Here is a 6,798-nt window from a genome sequence, read left to right as displayed (position 1 = left end):
GGAGGAGAGAAGGGCCAGAGATTAAGTTCAATCACCAGTGGCCAATGACTTAATCAACCAATCATGCCTATGAAGCCTCTATAATGAACTCAGTAATGAAGCCTCTATAAAAACCCGAAAGGACAGAGTTCAGAGAGCTTCCGGGTCAGCGGACATGTTAAGATGCCCGGAGGGTGGCGTGCCTGGGGAAGACGTGAAAAGTCAGCATCCCCTCCCACATACATTGTCCCATGCATCTCTCCCATCTGGCTGAGTTATGTTCTTTCATAATAAAATGGTAATCTAATACGTAAAGTGTTTTCCTGAGTTCTGGGATCTACTCTAGCAAATTAACTGAACCCACGCTGTGGGTTTGGGGAACCTCCAATCTATAGCCAGTTAGTAAAAGCACAGGTAACTAACTACCTGTGCTTGCAATTGGTGTCTGAAGAGGGGGCGGTCTTGTGGGCCTGAGCCCCCAATTTGTGGGCCGTGGTGCTATCTCCAGGCAGAGTGTCGGGGCTGAGTTAAGTGTGGGACGCCAAGCTGGCGTTGCAGGTGTGTGTGATGTGCAGAAAACCCACACGTCTGGTATCAGAAGTGGAGTAGTGCTCTGTCAGTCCTCACTTAACATTATCGACTGGTTCTTGGAAACTGCAACTTTAAGCAAAATGACATATAGCAAAATCAACTTTACCATAGGTTAATTGATATAAACAAGAGATAAGTTCCCATTGCATATTTCTGGTTACAAAAACAACACTATATAAAGACTCCACACGCTTCAAATATTAAGCGTGAAATAAATGTGAACTATATATACATTTAAAAATATTTTTATCCTCCTGAGGACATTTTTTTCACTGCTTTTATTTTTTTCATTAAAATTTTTTTGTTAATTTAATCTTTATTTATTTTCCCCCAAAATATGGAATGCTTCGCAAATCTGCATGTCATCCTTGCACAGGGGTCATGCTAATCTCTGTATCATTCCAATTTTAGTATATGTGCTGCTGAAGTGAGCACTTCATTGCTTTGAGAATGAGAGGAAGAGGGAGAGAGAGAGAGAGACATCAATTTGTTGCCTTCCCCACAAGCCCTGACCAGGGATCGAACCTGCAACTTAGGTACGTGCCCTGACTGGAAAGCAAACACACAACCTTTCAGTATACAAGACAACGCTCCAACGAACTGAGCCACACCAGCCAAGGAGAGCTATACATACATTTAAGAAAGATTAATAAAAACAAGTAAGATTTATTTTCCAACCCACTTGTTCTGGTTCAGGGCCACGGGTAGCCAGACCCTATCCTGGAAGCTCAGGGTGCAAGGTAGACCCAACCCTGGATGGACAAGCCACCCCTTCCATCACACTCCACACCACACACACAAGCACACACTCAGACTGAGACAATTTAGAGCCTCCAGTTCACCTCACATGCTCATCTTTGGGATGTGGGGGGAAACCAGGGTACCCAGAAAAAACCCATGCAGACATGACAGAACATGCAAACCACACAGATGGTGGCCTCCGCCAGGAACTGATTTTTTCTCCCTTATCCATGTTATACAAAACAGCACTGACCCAAATGACAACTCGAGGACCTGCTGCAGGAGAGCACTGAAAGTAGACGGGGTGCCGAGGAAGAGTAAGTTTTCCTTTACATCTCAGTCTGAAGAACTGGGTAGTCAAGAAAGTGGTCAGGGTAAGTATTTTTAATTCAGTGAAGGAAATCTCCAGCCATTTCACCCCTCCTTCTTGCCATACAATTCACAGATTGTTCCAGCAAATAGGGTGCGAAAGAAGTGTGTTTAAAAGGCAGAATGGGTGACAGTCTGCCCCAAGAATGCTGTAAAAGGAATAGTAGCTTGAACAAAGAGATTTTCTGTGTACACTTGGTGAGAGGGGTGCTAAAATAAATTAATTAAGAGAATAAATCATCCATAATCTATGAGGGGCTACACTTCCCACAGATCCCTGAGAGTTAAGTGTGCCCTTAGGCCCTTGGCCCATGTGCAAGAAGGACATAGGTCCCACTAATATTCTGGCAAAAGATGGGAAGAAGGAGTAGCTGAAGCCCTGAACACAGTCCACATCAGACGAAGGAGAAAAGAAGACAGATTCTCTGCTGGTTATGTCAAGGGGCAAAGGCTACTTGGTTCCACCATCTATAAAAGCAGGGACTGGAAGCATTCACCCACGTCCTGGCAGAAGGGTTCATGGGATGGTGGGAAAACCTGGCTCCCTGCTCTCTCCTTGCTTCCAAGGAGGGAGGAAGATGCTGCTGCCCAGGTACCCCAGGGTGGTTACGGGTTCCAGTCATATTCAGAACTCCTGCCTAGTCTACCTGGAAGGGAGGGGCCAGGGCTCTAACAGAGGGCTGGGATGGTGAGGCCTTGCTGCCAAGTCCAAGGAGAGAGGAAGGTGTAGCTTGTGGGGGCAGGAAGTAGCTGGCTGCTGGGCTGAGGAGACCTGCAGCAGGAAGCATTTCGGCAGAGTGGCAGGGCTGGTGTGGAGAGGAGACCCAGAGGGACAGAGTCAAACATCAGACTCCACGGAAATGCTCCAATATGGTAGGACCTGTCTGTGAGAGAGAATCCTAGGAGAACAGCCCATGTGGAGAATTATGACTGCTCAGAAGGGGCCTGACTGTGGGGGCAGACACGGAGGCCCACAGACAGCCAAGAACATGAAGCCTCTTAAATGAGAGCAGTTGGGACACCATCCCCACAGGCCAGCTGAGAATGGGAAGGAGATCCCGGAATGTTGTAGGTCTTTTTAACTAGAGAGATAGAAGAGGAAGCACCAAGTGAAGGAGGTCACTGATGGAGGTGAAACTGAACAGACCAGGCCTTGTATGACAGGCCTGACCCAGATGCCTGCCACAGTGGGAAAGGGACATCAACCCTGGGACAAGCCAAGTGGCACATACCTTTCTGCTACCTCCCAGGGCTTGCTTGCTCTGCCTCTAACCTGAGCCAGGAGAAAGGGTCACCCGAGACAGACAGGCTGGCCGTGCCTGGCAGGGCTTTGGCTCTGCCATGACCCAGGGTGGCTTGGGCCCACAGCCAACCTGCTGCTAAATCCAGACTCCTGAGATACCGGTTACCTTGTGCCTGGCTGTAGCCTCAGCTGGCTTTACAGACCCTGTGCCATGGCCTCAGAGGGTCTTCAGGGATGAAGGGAACAGGCTGAGCCAACTCTTGGCCAGAGCGTTAAAGGGAACAGGGCCCCAGAGTCCAGGGAAAAGGTGGCAAAAGCCACTTGTGGCAGATCTCCAAAGGGAAGGGGACTCTTGAGGACTTGGGTTCCTGCTGTCCCTTCCCCAGCCAGGGTCTCTCTTCCACTACTCCCCATATCAGAGGAGGCTGATCTAGACTAGTGGTGTTTCTTAAAGACAGGGGCACAAAGGGAAGCAATGGTGGAGGTGACCTGCAATCTCAGATGCCTTCTTGGTGTTAGGCCGATTGCTGAGTCCATCCATCCAGACTCCAAGGTCCTTTCTAGTTCACCCCCATCCTGTGGCTTGCTACCATAGCTTGAGAAGACCTAACCAATCAGTGGGGGAACTCGTTGCTCACAAATATTTTCATACCCTAATTCATTTTGACCTCATAGTAATGTGCTAGAGGTATTATCATCCTGAGAGATTAAAGATAATTAACAGATGGTTGGCGTCCTTGGGCAGTAACCATGTTTTATCGCCAATGCCTGGCATATAAAAAGGACTCAGTGTGGAAGGAATGAAGAAATAGATGGACTTGTCCCAGGTCAGCTGGCAATAAGAGGTGGTGCCCTTTCCAGCCCATCCTCATTCCCTTCTATTCAGGATGCCTGCCGACAGAGTCGGCCGGAGGACCACGGACTGGGAGGTGGAGCGGGGCTGGCTGCTGAGCCGGTTCAGAGAATGCGAAAGGGCCCTACTTCTCTGGACACCCTGAGTCATATTTAGGGGAAAGTGTCGCACTGAGCTCTTTCCACTTTACTTCCTCCGCTAGGGGTTCGGTGCTGGAAGGGGCGCAGTTTCCTGCGAGAAAAGAGCGAAAACTGAATTCGCGTCCAGCTGCCGCCCTCCCTGGCTGGTTCCCTGGGCGGAAGACTGAGAAGAGCTGACCTCCAGCCCGGAGGGGCCCCGCGGCCCCTGTTCGCGCTCCGCCCCGACGGCCGCACAGCGCCCTCTGGTGCCGGGCAACTGGGTCCAGCGGGCTCGCAGGCCCGGGGCGGGATTCGGGGGTGTGAGAGGCGGGGCCTCACAGGCGTGGGAGTCCGCGAGAAACGCGCGGCCTTCGGCGGTTTCCCGGCCCGGGAAGTAACCCAGGTCGGGCGGCCGCAAACAGGAAGTCGGTCTGTAACAAAGCGTGGGGGGCGGGGAGCCCGGGTCCTCCGGGACTCCCGGTGGCCACAGCCGGTAGAGGGCTGACCCGGCCAGCACGCCGCACCTCCTTCTTCCGCCGCTGCTCCAGCCTCGGAGGGAGCCGAAAGGGGCGCGCTGTGAGCCCTGGGCTGGATGGAGGGTGCGGTCGCCCTGGGAAGGCCGCCGGGACCTCCCAGGCGCATCCTCTCCCCGGGAAGGGACAGTCATAGTACCCTAAGTGAATCACTTCCATCTCCTTCCGGGAATGCAGCAGACCACATCGGGCGGAGGGCTGGGTCTGCAGATCCTGGGGACCCACGCAGAGACTGGGAGTGCTGCAGGGAGGGGAGAGCACTGTGGGTCCCTGCCTGGGTTGGTGGAGCATCCATTCCACCTGAGTCTAGTCTAGTGTTTTTATCTAGCATGGGATGGGGCGCGGGGCGGGAGGGAGATAGGAGCCCCTGTCTTTTTGTAACCACTGACCAGTCTGACCTTGGCCCTGAAACAGCAGAGGGCACCTTGGCTGAGAAAGCAGGATAAAGGCATTCCTTCCTTCCTTCTTCACAGCTCTCCCTGACTCACCTCCCCACAGTGATATCCAGGTGGTTCCTAGCCCATGGGTCCTGAAATAGCAATTGTCCTCAGAGCTAGAGGTCACTGTGGGGTCAGACTTATCCCGTAGGCAGGGCACTACCCTCCAGCTCCAGCTGTTAAGGAACCGCTAAACTCTGGACTGTTTTGTGAATACACGTGCGAATTAAACACAGGCATTTGCTAAGCCATAGAGAATGTTAGACAGTGAGTCTAGAGCTATCGTGTGGCCCTATTTCTGCCAAACATGGGACCTCTTCTGTGGACCTGGACACTTCATCAGAAAAGTCTTGAGTAACTTAACTGTGAGAAGAGGCTGGGCCCTTAGGTTTGGAAATCCTGGGGAGAGGAGGGCTTCCACTGTGGCCTTTTCACACCCCAACTGCCTGGCCCACCGTCTGCCATGTCACTAGAGGTGAAGCCTAACATGAGTTGGAGCTACAGGTTGGAACTGCCCAAATCAAGTCCACACATGGATCCCCTCTTTCCCCAGAAAACTGATCTGGTGGGCTCCCCCAGCTCCTCATCTAGGGTATCCGAGCCAGGGAGTGGGTTTAGCCAGCCAGCTCCTCTCCAGGGCTCCTCTTAGAGGGGCTGGCAGCCAGTGCAGTCCAGCACGGCCTGGTGGTGGTGTGGACGTGCAGGCCTGCGAGTGTCCTACCTGTCTCCCACATGGGAGCCTCGTCATCTGGCCTGTGTGTCCCAGCCCAGTTTCCCCCGCCCCCCAGGGTCCGGGAGCTGCTTTCCTGTTTCATTTTGGGCAGGAAGAGTGAGGTGGTGTTGTTCTTCCCGCTGCTGCCGGCTCAGGCTGTGGGAACGGTTCCCTGAATGCTTTCCTGTTTGATACCCTGTGTGTGCAAGGAGGGAACAGGGACCAAGGAGCAAGGCGGGGAGCCTCTGCATGCAGGGAGTGTGATGAGCGCAGGTCTCTGGCAGAGGCACCCAGACCAGGGGCAGAATGCTGTGTGTGCTGGGGAGAAAGAGGGAAAGGGAGCCGAGCAACACTGCATATACTTCGACTCTACTGGGAGCATCTGGTGGGTCTACTTTGTCTTACTTTGGGCAGGCTGAGACTGAGCATTTGCTCAGTTGTTTGTCAGTGGCTCACTTTTTCATCATTTGCTTTCCATGGGGCATGTTTGTGAGGACTGTGGCAGTCTAGGACCATTCTATACCTTAGGGGAAAAGTCAGGCATGAAACTGAGACTGGAAACTCCCTCACTAGTGCATCAGCCAGAAAAACCTGGTCTCAGGGAAGGCCAACCTCTGTTCTTCCTCCCCTCCCTGCAGACCAGGTGCCCAGACTCAGCTCTCTCACCCAGCTGCAACGAGGACAGACCCAAGGCAAAGCCCCCCCACCTCCCCCAAGACCAGTGCCCTCTGGGGGCTGAAAAATAGAGTAGGGTGCCAGCCCATCTAAAACCCTGCATTGGCAGGAGGAAGGACCCCATTCTCCAGCAAGAGAATCCTTTTGAAAAGAGGAAAACAGGCAGGATTGTCCTCTTTCCCCAAATTCCTATATCCCCCAGGCTGACTTTGGAGTCCATGAGCTTTTTCAGACTTGAAGAGAGAAAAGGGGGGTAGGTTCCGGTCAAGGGGCATATCTTCCAAGAAATGGGGGAGATGGGGAGCCACAGCCAGCCTCCAACCATCAGGCAGGGAAGGCTGGCCTAGGCTGGGAACTAGATGGGCGAGACCAGGCCCACGGAGGACTGGAAGGGGTGAAGAGCCCGGAGCACAGCAGGCGGAGCCCAAGGGCATGCCCAGGCCCCAGAGGTTCTTGTTGAACAGTTGGCAGCAATATGAGTAGGGGAGTCAGAGAGAACGGGGAGAGGGTTCCCACTCGGCCATCACAAAGACAGGACCCGAGAAG

At 53.0% G+C, this 6,798-nt stretch overlaps 1 non-coding gene across 1 annotated transcript; it reads right to left on the bottom strand.

The window, feature by feature from the left end:
* Positions 1-901: 901 nt before the first annotated feature.
* LOC114493570 lies at positions 902-1,005 on the bottom strand. Its single transcript, XR_003684204.1, has one exon. It is a non-coding gene; the product is annotated as a U6 spliceosomal RNA (small nuclear RNA).
* Between the last annotated feature and the right edge of the window lie 5,793 nt (positions 1,006-6,798).

Source organism: Phyllostomus discolor, chromosome 1 (genome assembly GCF_004126475.2).
Source record: "Phyllostomus discolor isolate MPI-MPIP mPhyDis1 chromosome 1, mPhyDis1.pri.v3, whole genome shotgun sequence".
NCBI classification, from domain to species: Eukaryota; Metazoa; Chordata; class Mammalia; order Chiroptera; family Phyllostomidae; genus Phyllostomus; species Phyllostomus discolor.
Note: the sequence above shows the minus strand (reverse complement) of the source record. Positions and strands in the feature narration are given on the sequence as shown.